The sequence below is a fragment of the Carassius gibelio genome, chromosome A23, assembly GCF_023724105.1.
Source record: "Carassius gibelio isolate Cgi1373 ecotype wild population from Czech Republic chromosome A23, carGib1.2-hapl.c, whole genome shotgun sequence".
In the NCBI taxonomy this organism is placed as follows: Eukaryota; Metazoa; Chordata; class Actinopteri; order Cypriniformes; family Cyprinidae; genus Carassius; species Carassius gibelio.
The window spans coordinates 20,146,157-20,167,282 of NC_068393.1; the positions used below are offsets into that span (position 1 = coordinate 20,146,157).

At 36.1% G+C, this 21,126-nt stretch overlaps 1 protein-coding gene across 2 annotated transcripts in view; it reads right to left on the reverse strand.

Moving 5' to 3' along the window:
• Positions 1–17,620, reverse strand: part of LOC127944922 (disks large-associated protein 4) — a 108,184-nt gene extending 90,564 nt beyond the window's left edge. The window contains exon 1 of one of the 2 annotated variants that reach the window (XM_052541341.1): positions 17,329–17,620. The gene's annotated coding sequence lies outside the window, so the exon portion shown is untranslated. The remainder of the gene's footprint in view (positions 1–17,328) is intronic. The other variant, XM_052541342.1, reaches the window with a different exon arrangement.
• Positions 17,621–21,126: the final 3,506 nt, after the last annotated feature.

The following is a 21,126-nucleotide window of genomic DNA, read 5'->3' on the forward strand; positions in this document are numbered from 1 at the left end:
CTGTCTTCCCTGCAGGTTGCATCCTTCCAGAAAGTGGTTTTCTCCTTCATATATTCCTGACGCTCCTTGCCCTGGCTGTATTTTCCCCCTCATTCGTCCCTGTTGGGCTGTTCTCAGCACTGATTAAATTAAAAAACAACATCTCCACTGAGGACGATAACACAGAGCTACAAAAAATGCTTTAGGAGACCCTCAGGAGAGCACTTGAGCGGTTATAGAGTGGGCCGATTACAGAGAGAATGAACGCTCAAGCCTTCCGCTTCCCTCTGTAAACAAAAATAGAAAATATTTAGCTGAACTCAGATCGGCCTCGTGCTAATTTGCATACTGTAGATGGAAAGCATTACCGTAAGACATCCAGCAGCTGGCCCGAAACCAACCGGCCTGTCATGATAAATCACATTATTCATCACATATCTCGCAGAACTGACCTCTGAAATCAATCAAAGCAGGATAAGAAAGCAGAGTTTCGTGAAGCTAAAAGGAGATTTTCAGGACACGCTTTCCCTCAGATCTAGTATTCGAAAAAAGTCAGTATTGTTTACAGGACCAGCCCGCAGATCTGATCTGGAACACACTTCATCATTTGATTAAGAGTGGTTCATCAAAGCAATAGTTTACTGCTGGACTGGAGTGCTGTGGATTATTGTGATGTTTTTATCACCTGTTTAGACTCTCATTCTGACGGCACCCATTCACTGCAGAGCATCCGTTTATGAGACACTGATGCAATGCAACATTTCTCCAAATCTGATGAAGAAACAAACTCATCTACATCTAGTGGCCTGAGGGGGGAGTATAATATCAGCAAATTGTCATTTTTGGGTGAACTATTCCTTTAATGTATTCGCAGTGTTGTTTTTGCTTTAATTAGTTAAATATACAGCAGTTCATGCAAATTCTGTTATCATTGTTGCATCTGAATGGGTATGAATCTTTGTGAGCAATAATGCAAATTTCAGTCTGTTCCTCACACAAGAAGATATGAAATATAGTGCATTAGACAAAGTGTTGCTCAAAATTTTGTGGTACGTTAGATTTTGTTGTTTTATAGAAATGAATACTGGATGCATAAATTGGTCATTTATTCATTTAGCGGACGCTTTTATCAAAAGCGACTTACAGATGAGGACAGAACCTGATTGTGAACTTGAACTCAATGACTCTTAGACAGGATCACGGGCTGTGTGTTACGTCTGGAGCGCTGCCAGAGGGGGTTTCGAGGTCTTTTCATGAAGATGAAGGTCAGTCTGGACGAGAGACGCTAAACAATGATGTCAGTCAGAGTTCTTCTGGCTCCGTGTGGAGCTTCTCTATTGTCAGTCTGATCTAGAGACCAAACCGCGCTCAGTCGCTCTGTATCGCTCTCTCTGTCTCTCTGTTGTCCTCCTCTGGGTAACTGCAGACAGAACAACATGATATCTGCACTAAATGAGCTCCACTTCATGAAGAAAGAGACTCAGTTTCTCTTCACATCTATTCAAATTCAGGAGATGCACTACAATTCAATCCGCACTTTCAATTCTCCTTTGATTCTCCACTCGGTGTGCTGATATACTCACCTTAATTTAATTGCTTTTCTGTAGCTGCTGAATTGAACAAGGCTTTGAGAGAACTCATCTATGTAGAAATATCATTTTATGACTAAAATCAAGTGGGTGACTGATGTGAAAATGTCACGTTTGAGAGGGAGAAATCAGACTATGAGGCTCTAATCAGAGCTGGATCTGCAGCAACCAGATATAAAGAAAAAAGTACTTTACTCAACAAATACTTTTATAAAATAATGGGTGACTAGAGGCCAGTGAATAAAATGACCTGGTAAAAATATGACAGCCTTTTTTATATATATATTTAATATGATATCGCCTCATTAAAAAAAAGTGCTTTTCAGTCTTAAAAAAAAAAAAAATAATAATAATAATAATTACTTACTGTAAAAAACTATATGTAATACAAAATAACATATGTAATGCAATTATTGTTAAATATAAATTATTTAATTAATTATTAGACAGAAATACAATTAATTTTTTTTTAAATAAACTAGAAAAATAAAATTAAAATAAAGAAATCAGATTATTAACATACAGTTAATGCATAAATAAAATGCATTAATGCCTCAGTAAGTGAATAAATTAAATATATGTTATATTACTCATATTAAGAATAACAAATGTAATATGTAAAAAAAAAAGAAATTCTCATTTATCAGAACAATTAAGTCAGTGTGATGTAAATGGTTATCAATATATAAATGATAAAATAAAGAATAATACATTTTTAATAAAAAAATATTGCTAATAAATGCAAATAATACAATTAATTAATGGCTCACTAAATACAGAACAAATTCACAAAATAAATAAATAAATAAACCTAAATGCATAAATAAACTGATTTACTGCATCGGTATGTTGATTTACATGAACTAAACTTAAGTTCATTTCAGCTTATCTTGTATTGTGCACATTTAAAAAGTCAAACTCACTATAATTCATTGGCAATGTTCGAACTTGATTCATTTGAATGTGGACTATGCACATCTCAACAGGTGTCATGTGCAAGCTTTGACATCAATTTCCCTAAGTGGTCTTGTCTATACCTAAATAATATCAAAAGAACTAAATAAAATAACTCTGTTTTCCATGATAAGACTCTATAAATCACAACCACACTTAAGATGTACACCACCAATCTAATGCTTGCACCAAACAAACTCACAGAAAGCTACATTACAGAGAAGAAGAAAGGCATAGCGTGGCTTCTCTGAGAGCGTGGGTCAGTCCCACTGTACATTTGAGTGTGCAATCGAGCAGATAAAGAGGCGCTTTTGCCAAAGAGCGCATGCTGTGTTCATCAGTCACAGCACGAGAGAGCAGGCAGACGGATCCATCAACATTTCAGCTCGGCTGCCAGTCCTGAAGGTGCTTCGGGGTTTTTGATTGACCTGCTCTGTTGGCAATTTCCATATTCTGTGGTAAAGACACAATCACTGTAAATTGGATTTCATTTAGGGATTAAATTAAACCACGTCTCACTAAAACCAAACATACAGGTAGAGTATGATGGCATATGTAACCACACACAAAATGAGTTTCCTAAAGCATTGAACAGTGGCATGTCAATCATCCTTAAAGGAACAGTTCACTCAAAAATACAATTTGCTGATAATTTCCTCGCCATCAGCCCATCAAATATTTGTTTCTTCATTGCATCACTATCTTTCCTCTGCAGTGAATGGGTGCCGTCAAAACTGGGAGTCCAAACAGCTGACAATAATCCTGAAGTAATCCACACCGCTCCATCATTAAGACACATGCTGAATTTCATACGTTGCAATGCTGCATTTCTAAAAATCTCATCCGATGAAGAAACAAACTCATCTACATCTTGCCCCCAAAAACTAGCCTGTCACAGTGTCTGGGTTGTGTTCCCTGGGTTTCCACTAGGTGTCCTCTGTTCCCTCGGTGTCTGTCACCTTATCACTTCCTGTTCCCTTATTTGGTCACCTTCCTCCTTGTTTTAGTTAATTGATTGTTCCCCACCTGTCTCCAGTTCCCCCATTATCCTTCTGTGTATTTATACCCGGTCTGTCTGAGTCTGTGTCACGGAGTCCTTGTCTTTTTTCCTGAGTCTGCTCTTGCCCTGTGTTCTTGTTTTTGTTATGTTTTTGGATATTCTGGTTTTGACCCTGCCTGGACTGTTTACCCTTTTGGATTTGCCCTTTAATAAAGACTCATACCTGCACTTGGATCTCTTCTCGTTTTCTGTATCACTGTATGTGACATAGCCACCAACGGTGTTCACAATACCTAAGAAAAAGCCTAATGCTACATTATCAAGCCAATTTAATTCCCCACATGAGCCGTTCTGTACATTAATGGCTCGTGTCGCTCCGAACGCATGCTGAATGTTCCCGTCACGCTCTACACGTCAAAACCATTAGAGCTAAAACAACTTCTGTTCCAACTTCCCCCAACAAACCTATAGCTTTATCATTAGAAGAAGTAATTATGCGCCACAAAATATGTCACCATCTTGCCTTTGCTTTCATGCTGCGTACTTAAATTAGCAAGATTTAAGTCGTACTTAGTTTCAGCAGCCGTTCAACCAACTTTAATGGTGGACGATTATTTATCAGTCACAGCAGGGCACCAGATTTAGATTTTAAAGAAATATTTCACTAGTTAACAATTTTAAACGTCCCTTTGTAATGACTCTCATAATGTGAAGGTTTTGGATAGCAGGGTTCTTTCATCTCGGTCATTAATTGCTTTTATTCCTTACAGAATTGTGTTTTTCTTCACTTCTTTGAGGAATAAATAAAACTCTGCCAAAGGACGGTGAATTCATGGTGCGACTCTGAACCTTGGAAGAAAAGAAAAGTATAACGGCTTAATCTCAGAATACAGAGCAAGGCATGAAGCTTTTCTGTCAAATTCCCTTTTAAATCCCAGGCCACGACCGACACTGTCAGCGGAGAGAGAGAAGTAAAGCTAAATGAGCTTTTACACATTTTAATTACTCAGGAAATCAGTACATGCTCTCTGAACTGGGATTAAATGCAGTGGTATTGAGGAAGAACGCTGATTATGCTCTGCAGCTTTTCTCTTAGCTGATTTCTAGACACATTATCTAACTGCACTAATGCTAAATGGCCCACATATCTTTCCTAAGCAAACCATTAGCATTACTCTATTGATAGTGACCGATAAGCCAGCGATCTGTGTATAAAACAGCCTGAAACTGATGCTAATGTGCCACAATTTAGATTTAGTCTATTGAAAATGTGATATTAGAGACAAAAATCATGTGCAGGCGTTCTCAAGATGAAATCAAAAAGGCCACAAAGAAACATTGTTTTTTTATGCACTGGTTAACTTTTGTGCTCTCTTGTTTCCTTAAAACATTTTTCAGATTTGTAGAAAGAAAATATCTGAAATACAAGTGTTTAAGTTTTTATTTTTATTGCACTTTATTTTCTCCATTTCAGCAGCACTTTTTAGCAGGTTTTTACTGAATTATAATGAATTATAAACATTTTCATAATGTACATGGTAATGCATTCTATTTTTTTTTTTTTGTAAATAATTGTAACCAAAGTTAAAATGCATTAAATTATCTGAAGGTTAGTTTGTCATGTGTTTTAATGCATTATGCACAATAAATAGTGAGTATTATAATGTGTTATAACTGATGTTCCAATTATTCATGAGACAATGCATTCTAAGGTGCATTAAAAGGCATAATTCATGCATTAAAGGTACATTTATAATGCATTATACATTAAGGCTTGTATATTTTTCTGGTTGTATTTTCTGATTTATGGAGTGATAATAAAGCAATCTAAAATCCCCTCTATAAAAACCTTTATAATATGTCAGAAAGAATTAAAGAGGAATTGCGAGTCTGGCTTTAAACTGCATTTAGATTTGTGTTCTTCAAATCTGTTCTAAACGGTGCATATTTAATTTCATAATGCATCATAACTTTTTAGAAAACTTGCCATGATGGAACTGTGCTGATATCTATTTATTAAAGTGTTCATGTGCAATGCCTTGCTTTATTGTGCATGATTCCTAATTTAAAGAAAATACCATTTTTATAAGGACTGGTCTTGTCCTCATCAAATTAGCTAATCATTGTGTAGGTAATGCAGTCTTTTCCATTCTTGTCACAAGTTAATGCATTCATTTAATATAAGATTAATGCATTAAAGACATAAAAAATGAATGAATGAATGAATGCATTAGCATTGGGACAGGACGACCTTCCAATTTCCATGAGAAACACACTATCATCCAAACAATTCCTGATGGAAAAAGTCAACTCTGTCTCCACAGTTATCATATTAAATAATGTATTGCATGTGCTGCAAATAGCATTTCATGTTGATTTTGAGGAGCAGACCTGTGTGTTGAGCTGTTATTTGGTTTTTAATAATGGTTTGATTTTTCCAGATGTGTGTTTTGTGTGTGGCATTAAATGAAGACAATGAATATTTCATGAGTCCTGGTCAAACCTCATTGCCGTAGAAATGCTCGTCTGAAGTTTTCATCAAAGGTAATGTATGAGAGGTCAAAGGTGAAGATGGAGGACAGCTTGTGGGGTCAGAAAGAGTGAATTGGTCATGACATTTGCCTTGTCAAACAGTTTCAAAGCCACTAGCCAACACTTGATTATAGACTGATACAGCACCTTGCAGAATGTGTAAGTCGTTTAAAAACCACCAAGCAACCATAAAGCAATGCATTACACACTGCTCAGAGTACCTTAACAACCACTTATGTGTCGTTGTTCTTAACAAAAAACTAAAACTTACTTTATTTATTAAAACAAATATACAAAATATTTTTTTAAGTACACTCATTGAAATTTAACAGAAAATAAATAAAAATGCATTTAGATGAAATGTTGTCTTGACAAACATAATGAAATAAAATGTAAATATAAATAAAAGTTTAAGTAGAAAAATGATTAAATATAAAAACAAAACAAAACAGAAAATGAACAGAAATATAAAACACTATAATTATAATAAATAAATAAATATGAATGTAAAAAATGTAAAAATATATATATATATATATTGTGAACAAAAAACACAACACAATTGCAAAATTTTTTACTAAAATTAAATTAAAAACTATTTTAAATGAATGTCAAGAGTGAATTTTACTTCGATATAAATCTCATTGGATAAATATTTTTAGCAAAATTATTGCAAGTTACTTAATATAATACAATTCATTTATTTATTATAAAATCTGTGCATCTGTGCATAGACTCAAATTAATCTCTGAGTTGTTTTTAACTTGATGAATCATTTGAATAAACTGATTCATTCGAATTAATCCATTTCTATGTATGAAAGAAACGAGAGTTTAGAGAAGTGCAAATGACTGGAAAAAAAATAAAAAAGCAATGGTTTGTCAACGGGAAAAACTGCTGTGTTTCGAATAAAAGCTGAGGTGTCACACAAATTTTGTGCATTTAAACTTATTGTAATGCTGCATTACATTATGACTGTATGACATTATGACATAATATAAAATCTGTCAATCAATTATGATAAAGCACAGACAAAACCATACAGTGTGCACTAGATTTCAGTGTCCTACTACTTTCTTAACACACACACACACGCACACAAAATAATGAAATTAACGATTCTTTTTCATTTGCACTGTGCATACACAACACCCATATCTGTCCAAATCACCTCTGTGTGTCTAAACAGAATGAGATCTACAGCTAAAAAAACGTTCATTCACACAAACCTATATAACAAGACCCAGTAATTATTTCTTCTCCGTGATCGTGCATGAATTGCTTTTGGAATAGTATCACATGACATTTCCTCCCACGTTAATAAAGTCTTTACATTGTGATACTGACTAGCATTCTTTTATAGCAGGATCCTTCACTGTGCTCTTTATCTCACAGCACTGTTCCTTCCAGGACAATGAGACACAACGAACACTGTTAAATCCCAGATTGCCTTTTTATAGCATAGTCTGTTAGAGTCTCCCGAATGTTTAGTTGTTTTTGGTGCTGTCAGGTACAAATTTACTCGTGTTAAACTGCATCCACGGCATATTCTAAATGTATGCACTAACAGTGAGCCGCTATCTGATGAATGAATGCATTTAAATGTAAATATTTGAGGAAGAAGCACTTCGTAGAGGGATTTAAGTGCTTGAATTTCATTTGAGCAGTGCTGGCGACGTTTCGTCTGTACTGGAAACACGGCTGTTCAAGCAAACCAAAGGCTCAGCTGCTTTTCTGTCTGCTCAACGCTCTGCTTTTTAGAGCTTGTCTGTCTAGAAAACAGAAATTTTCTAATTAGAATATGCACTCCGAAATGTCGCACATTACAGCACCTTTATATTCAATGCCGACTGGCCAGGGAACCTTAACATTTCTGCATGATATGTATGGTAGCATGCAGAATTTCTGTATGCGTAGAATGTATGTATCCCATAATGCAATGGCCTCAATCTCACCTTCGATTTCATTCGTGACTAATGAACTGGAAGTTACTTCAGTCTCGATCTCTTTTCGACTCATTATGAGAACAGACCAATGAGGTCTATGATATCTGAAGAGAACCATCCATTAGCATTCCCATCTATCGCAAATGTGTTCTCCCGAAAACTAGAGCACAAAATTACGTTCTAAGATAGTTTTGCTTACGTTCCTATTAAGTTAAAGTATGTTATTTCTGAATGTTCTCTGAAGATTTTAATATTAAAGTTACGGGAACTAGGTTATGCAAATATTTAGGGAACATTCCATTTCAGAATTTATCAAAGGTTACTTTAACAATTCTGAAACATTTAAAAAAGTGTACACGAATGTCTGAAAATAACGTTTCAGAAAAACGCTCCATGAACAACAAGATGATATACATAATGTTTTCGTTCTAACATCTTGAGAACATTATTAAAGACCAGATAACTTCTGGGAGAATGTTTGTTCATAACTTTGAGTGAACTATGCCGAAAAATGTTCACTTGGTGCATACTTCCATCGTTGATCATGTGCAAGCATTTACTATAATGTAATGAAATATTTGCAATTTACATGTTGCTTAAAAATAAATGTATTTAAAATACAAATATACGTTGATGAACAGGATTTTTGTCCAATAATATTGTAATTCCTACATCTTCCAGCAGGATTGTTTATGCACTAAACCTGAAAACCTTGGATCTACCAAAAGCTATTTAAATATAATAAATATAATAAATTACTCACACTTAAAAGGCAAAATATGTATTTTTGTAGACCAACAAGGACATTTGCATCAATCTGATTTCCTTGACAAAAAAACTATAGGAATTTTCCATTGGCATTTGGATTATTGCAGAAAGTAGGTTCTGTGATGGGCAAAAGTCCGGGGCTGCGTTTCCCGAAACCTTCTTAACGCCACGTCATCCTTAAATTATACCTCAAGCTGTGCCTTGTTGTTAATACGTGTTAACCAAAATGTTCTAAGTTAAGTATACCTTTCATAAGTCATAAGAAATGCCTTTAGACATGTTATCGGGAAACACACCCCAGGATACTTACACATTTTGAGTATTAATCATTTTCACAAATGAATGCAACTGAGGACTAAATACAATTTCCAGAAGTAATAAGCTAAATATAGACTATGAACGGACGTCATCACCATTAACCTTTCGACAGCTCTTCCTGTATTTATATAGGTAGAATGAGAATTACTGATGTCATAGAACAAAAAAAAAATCTTACCACAGACCTTATTTTAAGCATTTAAGCAAAAACTCAATGACTTGAAGTGCTTAAAACGTTAACTTGTTACAGTAGGTAAAAAACGCTGAATGCACTGTAAGTCGCTTTGGATAAAAGTGTCTGCTAAATGCATACATGTACACATTTTAAATTTGTAATTTTGTTTCCGGGATTTGGCCAACAAAGTTGTCTATTTTTTACAAGATAGTATTTCAGACCTCAACATTGGCATTTACAGTACGTCTCCCGACTGAACTTAGAGAGTTTGCATGTTTTAATGCAGCAGGTCCAAAAAAATGAGCTTTAACTTTAGCTCTGCTGGAACGCACGTCTTCATAATGCAATAAGGGCCCTTCTAGGGGTCCGACATTCAAGAACGCATTTGTCGTCTTTATCGCCGAAGGCGCTATTACACAATTAGCAACACCCCAACAGACTGTTGCCATATTTAACTGTGCAGTAGTAAACAGAACAAACATCTGGTATTACCACACTTCTGCTCGGAAACTAATTAATTACCCAGGGAAACGGCATCATAAGTAGCTATGAGGGGAACAAAACGTTCCCCGAGGCGCATTTGTGCATCTTTTTACATGCAAATACATCAGTAAACGTGCTCTGTCACCATCTGATTGGACAAGTTCACAGGCGTGGGTCACTTACAGGAAGTTATCACGCGTGTCCTTCTGTCTGGAAACGATCACAGGGACGTAAACACTGTCAAACATGACAAACACGAGAGAAATGCTAATCTTATATTGTAAATGCGCCATCGGCTCCCTTCATTTCTCTGATGAATTCAATTAAACTTCAACAATCTGCTCTCCATTTGTTTCTCCTCATCTCCCTCTCTGTCGCTCTTTCTCATTCTGCGAGACACTAAAGTAATGAGGAAGATGAATTAGGACGAGAACGGTGATGTGGGACCGCGGCTCGGTGAATGGAAACGGTGGCTTATCTCCACCAGCATTAACACAAGCTGCTCGGAGTGAAACATCAGGTGGATCGTCGCACGAAAATGATAGTAAATTAAGTGTCGTGTCTGTCAGATGGTTTAAAACGCTCTTATTACCTGAGCGGCTATGAAAGTGATGGCTTATTTTAGAAGAGGACAGTCTGTGCTCAAGAGAACCAACATGAGAGATCAGAGCTGACAGAAAGTGTCCTGAAGCACAAGGGCTTTAGAAAGGGCAGTGATCATGGAGACAAATAGTCCAGGAATATGATGAGAACTTGAGTGAACTGACCTCAGATCAAAGCTACGGAGGTCTACAAAACTGAACGTTAGCATTTCCATTCATATTAATAAACTGTGCAACATCCTCTTGAAGTATGCACTTTGAAATCTGCCACCCCTTTGACCAATTTTTCTGGAAAATAATTTGAATCTAATGATAAAAATGCATTGTTGAGAAAACGAAACACAGATGAGTCGCATCAGAGTCGCTTTATATTATGAGTGCACTGAGAAATAACGTAAAATAGTGGTAGGCTAAATAAAATTAAACGTTTACAAACATAACATTATAACATATTTGAATTTCCCACGCTCCATAACAAATCATTTAAATGTAAGAGCCTGTGCTCCAACAAAAAAACGACCATATAGGTCGTTTGTGCAAGCATTTATTACGACCTCTATTTACGTTTTAAAGTTAAGCGCCCTCTAGCGGGCATAAAAATAATGACAGTATCACGTTGCGTCTGTCATCATGAATTGACGTATAACATCATTACCAATCAAAATGCATTTTTATTTAAATGCAATGTGTGGACGTTTTACACCGATCTCACAGTATTTCCTACATATTTTACTAGGTGGCTTATTCGTTTGAATAACCACACCTAACCCCACCCCTAAACCTAACCCTCACAGAAATCATGCTAAATTATGATTTATTGAGCATATACATTTTCGTGCACATTTGTTCCCTGGGATCGAACCCATGATAGCATGATTACATATGAAGGTATAACGCAATAATCTACTTACTGAGCTACATGAAACAAAAACCAGAGAGAGAATAAAAGAGTACAAAACAATAATATGAAAACGACCTTTTGCCGATAGGGGCGCAATTGTAGTATACGCTCTGATGGGTCGTATTTCATGGATTTGGACAAACGACCTATACAAGCGTATTGGTTGGAGGACAGGTTGAAATGTAATCATACTCAGAACAGAACAGGAATTAAAAATATATGTATAAAACAAACAAACTGTAGTGGAAATCATAATAATCAACTATTAGGCTAATATAAACGGCAAGCCTTAACCAATGAATTTAAAGCGAAACTGAATAAACTTAAAATCCAAATGTGTTCTACATGCATTATTATAAGTGACTTTATTCCAACACGCTTAAATGATAAATGGTGACTTATATTCTGGACAATATTGGCCACGGACCAATCAAAATCAAGTATTCCAGAAGGTCTTTGTATATAGAATTAAAGTGATAAAACATTTTTATAGGAAAGTTGGCATCACCCTGGTTCCCTCTGCAAAAACCTATTAGGATTTTTCATTAGCTTATGGATTAGTGCAGAAAATAAGCTCTGTGACCAACCAAAGTTTATGATAATTACGTTTTGCTCACTAATATTAAAAAATGAACACAACTTTGAAGCCTAAATACAAGTAAAATGCTAAAAGTAGACTATAAATGAACTAGGCTACACCACCATTAAGCTTCAGACAACTCAAACCCAAAATAAATTTAAAAACCACTGACTTCAGGACGTGCTAAAATGCAAACTCGTTTCTAGGTTTTGGCTAGCAAAAAATACATGATAACTACAACACTGTCTATACAATTGGCTTATATTCTGGAAAATACATTATTATAACAATATCTGCCATGGACCAATCACAATACAGTACATCTAGTGAACATGACAGTAGATCAGACACATCCAATCTGTAAATAAACACTCAACCTCGACTCAACAAAGACCCCCTTCTTCTGTCAGATCTCTTTTATCTTCTCATCTTGAACCGCTTTACTGTAAATAAATAAATATACCTGTCATTTTATCTACAAAAGCCCCCCGGTGTAAAAGTGGCCTCTCTAAAAATACATCCACACTCAAGGACAACAGATACACATTATTGAGGTAAAGAGCTACTTTTAGTCACTTTATGAGCTTTTTATGGGCTCCAGATTCAGAAATAGCCATGTGTTGGCTGCACAAGAATAAAAAGATAAAAACATTTTTTTTTTTTTTTTGCATTTAGCTTTTATACAATCAACTATTTTAGGTATGCCTGAAATATATGTGCACTACATAAAGTTTATTTCTGAAGACATAAAAATGTTGATATATTCTTGTGCATATATAACTGTTTTTAATAAAGAAGCCAGCTTAGCACTCAATGGTTTGTTATTATTATAATAACTTTGCATTTACTGAGCTAAGTATGAATGTCATGATATGAGGTTGGTTATGATGTCATAACGCTGGGTCTGTTTGATTGGACAGCAGATTGATTGTTGATTAATTGTTCTTTCCTCAATGCAAGATGCACGTCAGCAGAGCGGTAACTGAGAGTTTTATTATATGTTATATGTGCATGCTAAATAAAAACAATAAAGCTTCATTAAAAATATATCACTTTATGTGGATGCTTTATTAAGCACAAAAACACTGAAGAAGAAAAAGACAATAAAACAGAGGCTTCTTGCTTCGGTTCTCTGCTCTGCTGCATGATCTGCACAAGACAAACTTTGAACGTATCTGAGTTGTCTTGCATGTGTCAAAACAACCTCACCTCCAGAGAAACGGATGATGTTATGCATCCAGTTCACACACACTAAGAGTATCACACTGCTTTATATGCTCGCATTGATTTTTTACCCCTATTGCATCAAATGCCAAGTTAGTTTTCTGCTTTTCTTTATAATCAAAATGACAATAATGCCTGAAAATAGTGAATGCTGACACTTCCAGCCATGCAAGTTTGATTTAACACATCAGAATGTTTAACATCAGCAAGCAACTCATTGCATCGTTAATGACCTGTGCAGTGAATGGGTACCGTCAGAATGAGAGTCTAAACTGTTGATAAAAAACATTACAATACTCCATAAGTAAACCTCACCAGTCCAGTCAATCAATTAATGTATTTTGAAGCCAAAAACTGTATGTTTATCTCAAACAAATCCAAATATTCTGACTCATATTTTAGCTGAAAGCAACAGTTTTAAGTTAAGATGTCTTAATGATTTGTTTCTTACAAACATGAAGCATTTGGCTTCACAAGATATTAACTGATGGACTGGAGTGTTGTGGATTGCTTGTGTATTACTGTGATGTTTTTATCAGCTGTTTGGACTCTCATTCTGACGGCACCCATTCACTGCAGAGCATCCATTGCTGATCAAGTGATGCAATCCTACATTTCTTCGAATGTGATAAAGAAACAAACTCATCTACATCTTGGATGGCCTGAGAGTGAGGACTTTTTCAGCAAACTTCTCTATTAAACAAACATATTTTCAATCTTTGGTAAATGATTGGAGCTGTTTTTCTTGGGTTTAAGGAGAATTTCAGTCAACAGTCACTATTAACTAGATGAAAACCAATTACGTTTTGCTACAGGCAACAGTAAACCATGAATTTTTTATGGCCTGGTAATGCAGCTACATTCAAACAAAGCACTACTGACAGCAATGCCGTCTTCTCAAACATTCATTTAACACTGATGTGCTGCTCATTTCAAAGCATTGAATGCGGAGTCCAAAATGAACACTTGCCAAATGGAAAATACGAGTAAAAACTGGCCTTGGCAAATACACTGAACAGCTACTCGCCAATTGGCGACATTGTATACGGCTTAAACTGAACTGTAGGATGATAGTTTGACCTTCACTGAATCAAATACAAGACATGTAAAACATCATCTTCTAAACAAAATATTTGGTTTATTATAAAAGGTTTCAAAGGTTTATGTAGGTTCGAAAGTTTGGGCTCAGAAAGTTTTTTTTTTTAATAAATTAATTTTATTCAGCAAAGACACATTAATAAACTGATTAAATATGACAGTAAATACATTTATAATGTTACAAAAGTTTTTGTATCAATTCTTATGAACTTTAATTCATAAAAAAGCCTGAAAAATATATCAAGGTGCCATATATCAACTGTTTTCAACCTGGATAATAATTATAAATGTTTCCTCAGCAGCAAATCAGCATATTATAATGATATCTGAAGGCAATTATAACAATATTACTATAATAGCTAATTATAACACTATTTCAGATTAACAAGTTTTTACTATATTTTTGAATGAAATGTGCAGCCTTAGTGAGAGAATAACTACAAGTAATTCCATGCATGGTCAATGGCACAAAAACATATTTTTGAATACATCATAATGTACAACATCTCATATCCTATTAATGGCTAGTACATTTCTCCATCCACATGCCACTGGCAGCTGTGTAAATGGTTCATTCTGGATGCTGATTGCACTGTTAGAGACATATCCTGCATCACAGCCAAATGATAAATCCCTGTTGACATCACACATATAAAGTGTTTCATTAAAAGCGCCTGCTGTCTAATGGTTGTGTCATGTGGCGGAGAGACACCGGTTCTGCGTTCACTCAGATCTGTGGCCTCCTTCATCTAAACTGCGCTGATGACCCACTGCTCTTCCGCTAATTGAGACGAATGGCGATGTTTGTTTTAAATGCTGATTTATTCTCGCAAGCCCTTTGTGGAGCCGAGCGACCCCCTTCGTGTGGTCTTTAGATTTGCCACAACACCCAAAAGCACAATCAATCAAACCCCCCGCCACTACAACAGGCTTTTAATTAAAGAAGGTCCCTTGGACGTTCATCCCAATAGAAACCTGCGGAGAGAACCAATCACAACCGCGCACCACACCAGCGCGAAACAGAGCATCTGGGGGGAGAAAAGCCCTAAATACATGTTAAATCAGGCAGCTGTTGGACGCCCCGTTCAAACTCTGACTGGTTTTAGCTTACAGTTTAGCGACAGAAGTGTTTGTGTCTCTCGAGCTTAAACCAGCAGTGAAAGTCGCCCTGGAGGCAAGTTAAAACACAGCTCAAAAATTCTGTTTTAAACGAGCCAAAAATGCTCACCCCTATCTTGTTGTGTTTTTTTAAGTGGAAAATCGAATCGTTCAAGAATCCCTAAACAGATTTTTCAAACAGACCGAAATTTATGTCATTATTTATGCCATTTTGTGACCCAATGTGTGATCAAGTGTCAATGGTGTTAACGCATCTCTCTTCTGTTTTAAAAACAAACCATAGTACTTTATTAATACCAAGTATATGCAAATGTTGTTCTTGCATTCTTGGTAGTTTGGACTTGGCAAGTTCGACTCGGGAGTGCAAACGAAAATAGCCAAAAACATGTAGTTAAGGCAACTAATACATATTTTGATAACCTTCACTTTACGTATACAATTGACAAAAAATATTTATATAAAACACAAGCCCTTCATTCCTTTTTAAAAATATAAAACATATGTGCATGCATACTCTGATTATCTTCACTGTATGTGTAATAAAATATGACCTAAAGCACAACACTGCCTATTTTTGTTAAAGGTCAGTTTTAATGAATAATAATAGCCATTATAAAACTATAAGATGCTTATATAATAGCAAACAAGTCAGTCAAACATGCTACAACAACAGTGCTGTGCTACGGTAAAGTTAAATAAATATATACAATTATGAAACATAAGTTTGTGCTCAGCCAAAACGATATGACCAGGAACAAATAATAGATTCACGAGACTGCCGGTTAGATTTACTCAAAATGAATTATGTTGCATGTTTAACCACTATAGAGGCATCAGAACCAGAACTCAGCAGGATTCATGAGCACTGAATGCATGTTTTCTCCTCTGCCATTAAAACTTGCTGGTTGGTGCGAAATGCATTCTGGGATACCTGGATGCATCAAGTTCACACAAATTACCTCATAATGCATTATCGATAAAAGCAATACTTTTTAAATTTTTGGAGCTTAACATGCATGGTCACTACGGATGGGCATTGTGGCATAAAATCAACCACTCTTTTGTTGTCCACAGAAAAATACTGTAAGTGAGGACAGTATTTCCATTTTGGGTGAACTACCCCTTTAAGTACCTTGACAAGTGATATCATGCACTGAATCTCTGCCTTTTCAAAGGAAGCGTTTAGTTTAATAGTCTCTTTTACAGCAACTCCTTAGATAATTAACTAAAAGAGGTAATGATGCATTTCAGACAGGCTGCAGACAAACACTGAACACTTACAAACAGATATTCTACAGATGCATATACAAAATAGCTAATTTTCATTCAAGTAAAACATTTATACGACTGAAAGAACCTGGAAACTCAAGTCAAGCCATTTCTAAGGGTCAGTTAACACAGAAACATCTGCTCTTTTTACAGTTGTGCAACATCTGTGTTGAATGTGCACCAATTGTGATATGTATATGATCAATTGCATTAACTCTGAGAAAATATATTTTTTAAAGCACCCCATTAAAGATGCCCAAACAATTGTGTATTAAATTTAAAAGTACGTGTAAAAAAATCACAGATATTTTCACATAAACTGACAGTTTACTTGTCAGTGAACATCTCAGCATCTCTTACAGTAACTACACAGGCATTAAAGAGTTAACCGTGATGCATTTCAGAAAATCTACAGACAAATAAGACGCCAAGTTTGCATTTACAAAAATATAGCGCCTATATACTCGAGATGTGCGCCAATTAAAGTCAATTAATGGAATGAAACAACTTTGACATATAATATAAGAACAGACAGTCTTGTAAAAAAATGTCTTTGAAGATGCCAAAGCAAAGCTTCCATAAATGTGAATGCCAAAAAATTAATCAACGCATATTAAATAACTTTAGCACCGAGACTGAATGGAGCTCCAGCTTTGGCTCCTGGCACACAGACAACTGCAAAATGCGTCAGCCCCGATGCAGCAGGAATTTACATGCATGTTTGACAGCAGCGTGAATGCATGCGTGCCACTCATGTTTAGCACGACAGTGTTAGTATCAGGTTCACTCACCGCACAGATCGAGTCCAAAATCCGTGTCTATCCGCTCCGTCCTTGTTCGTTTCTCACGGAAGGGCCCCCGGAAAGACTCTCCGCCGTCCTCCTCCGGTAACACGGTACATCCTCTAGTGAAGCTGTTGAGGAGAGAATCCGCTACCGTGCGTCCGCTCCTCCGCCAGCGCCGATAATGCTGAAGACAAACGGCGAGCGCGCATCACATCCCTGCACGAGGACGACGGGTTTCCGTGACGAGCTGCTGCTGCGGATCCCACACCAAACACTGGATGAACGCGAGAAGCGCTTCAGTCTCACATCACACGGTGAACACGGGGGTGTAGAGATGACTGGACATCCCAGAGGACAGAAAAAATAGCACTGAGATCTCCTCAACATCTCAATCTACTCTCATAGACAGCGATGAGATCGAATGAGCTATTACAGTCTCCTGCTCCTAAAATAAGGCAGTGATCTCAGGTTTCCTCTAAATATGTTCAGATTTGCATTGCTTTGGAAATCTACATTAAAAAGTAAGATACTTCAATGCAAACGCAAATATTTCTCAACATCTCGATCCAAATTTCAATAAAAAGCAATGACAGTCTCATGCTTCTCTTGAATTCTCTCCTTAAAGACCCCATGATGTGTCTCAAACTGTGTTCAAATTTGCATTGCATTGAAAATCTACATTGGTCTGAAATATTTCTTGTCTAAACATCTCAACAATGTCTGCTTAACTTTGCATTGCATTGAAATTCCGCTCTGAAAAGTCAGATTCTTCCTTATGAACTCAAATAATCTCATCTAATACTTCTAATACCAAATTATTCATTAGAAAAATCACAGATGCGATCTCTCTAACATCTCATTTGGTTCTAGACAGCAATAATATTAAATAAAGAGCCCATGTTTCACATATAAACGGTCTCAATCTGAAAAGTCAGATTCTTCAATATGATCTCAAATATTTCTCATCTGATTTGCAAATCAGATATCTTTAACATCTGAGCACTGAGATTAATTAAAAGCAATTACGTACATTCTCCTGCTTCTCAGATTCTGCTGCTCTTATTAAAAGACCCCAGTGATCTCTCATTTATAGCTACAAATGAATTTAGTTTGATTATTTGAGAGAGACAATACACTTAATGTAAATGAAACAGCTGAGAACGCAATGAATTTCTAAAAGCTATAGCAATCTCACTTTTCTCATGAAACATCTTTCAACTTTCAGAAACGTCTGCATCCCTTCACTTTTCAAACACTGATTGATTGATTATTGGAAACATTGGCACAGCAGTCTATTATGCAAGCCGTCTCTATGGACTGTATATAAAGCAGTTTTGATACGGAGAGGTGCAGAGAAGCTTTTAGAGTGAAGTGTTGATGATGATGATGAAGTTTGTAACGTGGGCTCGGACTCATTCTGGTTACCTGCATTCATATAGAGTTTAAACTTAGCTCAAGGAGATAAACATCCCTGGGCTCAGCATTAAGGGCAGAACGGACGTGTGTGAACTGATGAACGAGAGATTGAGATGCAAAGAGTCGAGCGGAGTGCTTCAGCACTGAATGTAAGCTTGGATTACTCTTATGTTAGCGAGAGCCCTTCATGTCCGCAGGCGCTTGTGCACTTGACTAGGTTTAATGTTTGAAGTGTGTTTCCAGAGACTCTCTATATGAAGATGCTGCATGTAAATGCACACATGTATGCACATGTGGCCGTGCGCTCAAGGTCATACAATGTGTTATTAAACAGCGCTATGGCCGCTCTGACATCTCGACCTCTCCTTTCTTAAGGATGAGCTATCATCCCCAGCTGAGAGGGACGGATGTCATGTTTCTGCTGTCGCTGTAATCACTGACGCCGCAGGGGATGAGCAGAAGGTTCGACCGCTTCACACACACACAAATGTAGAAGTTTCACTCACACATCAAATGCTCATCTGCTCCCAAAGGGCGAGTGAAAGGCAAGAACATTTGTAAAAAAAAAACCACGTCATGAGTTTTAAATGATGAAACTGGTCGCTGGAGCTTATAAGAGCAGGTTTCAGCTTGATAGTTGAAGGTCACATCAGATAACTGCTTGATAGACTCATTGCTTGCCCAGCTTCTGTTCTCTATGCAAGCGTTTGAATATAGCATCTGCTAAATTAATGTAAATGTACCTTAAAAGTTTTGTTTTAGTTTTTTTAAACAGTAAAGGAGACTTCAAGAGTGATTTAAAAATTAACAGAATGTGCATTTTATTGTTAAACATCATAGTAAAAAAGGAGGTTATTCGTTTAGAAAATAATTTACTTTTTTTTTTTTTAAAGCGATAGCTATATTTTTCAAAATGAAGACAAAGATAGTAATTTTATGGTAGACAAACCATGAAATTTCACTTTTTACATCTGAAGTTCACCCAAAACTGACAATTTGTGGATGAGTATGCATCACTTGCTCAGCAATGGATGCTCTGCAGTGAATGGGTGCCGTCAGAATGAGAGTCTAAACAGCTGATAAGAACATCACAAGTAATCCACACCACTCCAGTCCATCAGATAATGTCTTGTGATTTGAAAAGCTGCATGTTTTTAAGAAACAAATCCATCATTAAGATGATTTTAACATACTGCAATATAGCTTTCAGCTAAAATATGAATCGGGTGAGAAATATGCACAGAACAAACACTTTTTAAAAGCCAAAACAGCTCTAAACAAACATGTGGGTGGATCTGGATGTGAGAGACAACAGGAGATAGATAGACAGATACATTAATAATATATATATATATTATTCAAAATTAAAAAAAAAAAAAAAAAAAAATCATAAGGAAACTTTCCATAGTTGGAGAAAAGATGCTTCTAAACCCCTCAAATCTATAAGTTGCACAAACGGGCCACTTTCAGCTTTCAAACTTTAAAAGTAGCTCAAATGATCTAGATTATGGATCTAGATTTTATTTGGGTCAACATCAACAAGCTTCAGAGTTGAGTTGGACACAGATCTGAGCTCAAACCAGCAGGGACAAACATTCAGCTGCTCAGTCCATATGCCTCCGCTTCTCTCATTCAGCTTCTCCTGCACACGCACCTGTAAACCTGCTCTCCAGAGGAAACCCACATGCTTCAGAGAGCAAGAATGAAGGATTTCAAACACAGGGCTAAAAGAATCAAGCGTTCATCAGAGATCTGCATTACAGGTGCACCTGCCTCAATCCTCAGTTAGGGAAGATTGATGTGATACGATTTGTTAGGGCAGATTAGGGTTAGATGATTTTGCAGTTCATTCTGCACCTGTCATACAGATCTGAGACCAGATCACATCCATTGCTGCTGATTGAAAGTGTGTTATGCAACGTTACAGATAAAAAAAAAAAAACTGATTCCAGTGAGTCTCATAATGTAATGATGCACTACTATTCAGAAATACAGTTCAGTGCATTTCTTCTTCACATGCTTCCTGATGTATTTTACACCCGTTCACTGAACAATGGAAGACCAAATCAATAAAGAAACGTGTCATAAAAAAAATTAAAAAAAATAAAAAAAACTTTAGCTGGAATAAAATATATTTGTACTGTATAAACCAATATAAAATATATTCATAAATAAATAATAAAAACTCCAAATAACGTCAAGGCAACATTATTCATTTTCATTTAACTTGATGTACTGAAATAACTAAAACTGAAACTGAAATAATTATTTAAACAGCTAAAACTTTAAAATACAAAACAATAAATATATATATATATTAGGGCTGTCAAAAATAGCGCGTTAACGACGTTAATTAGTTAATTACGTCAATTTTTTCATGCATGCTCA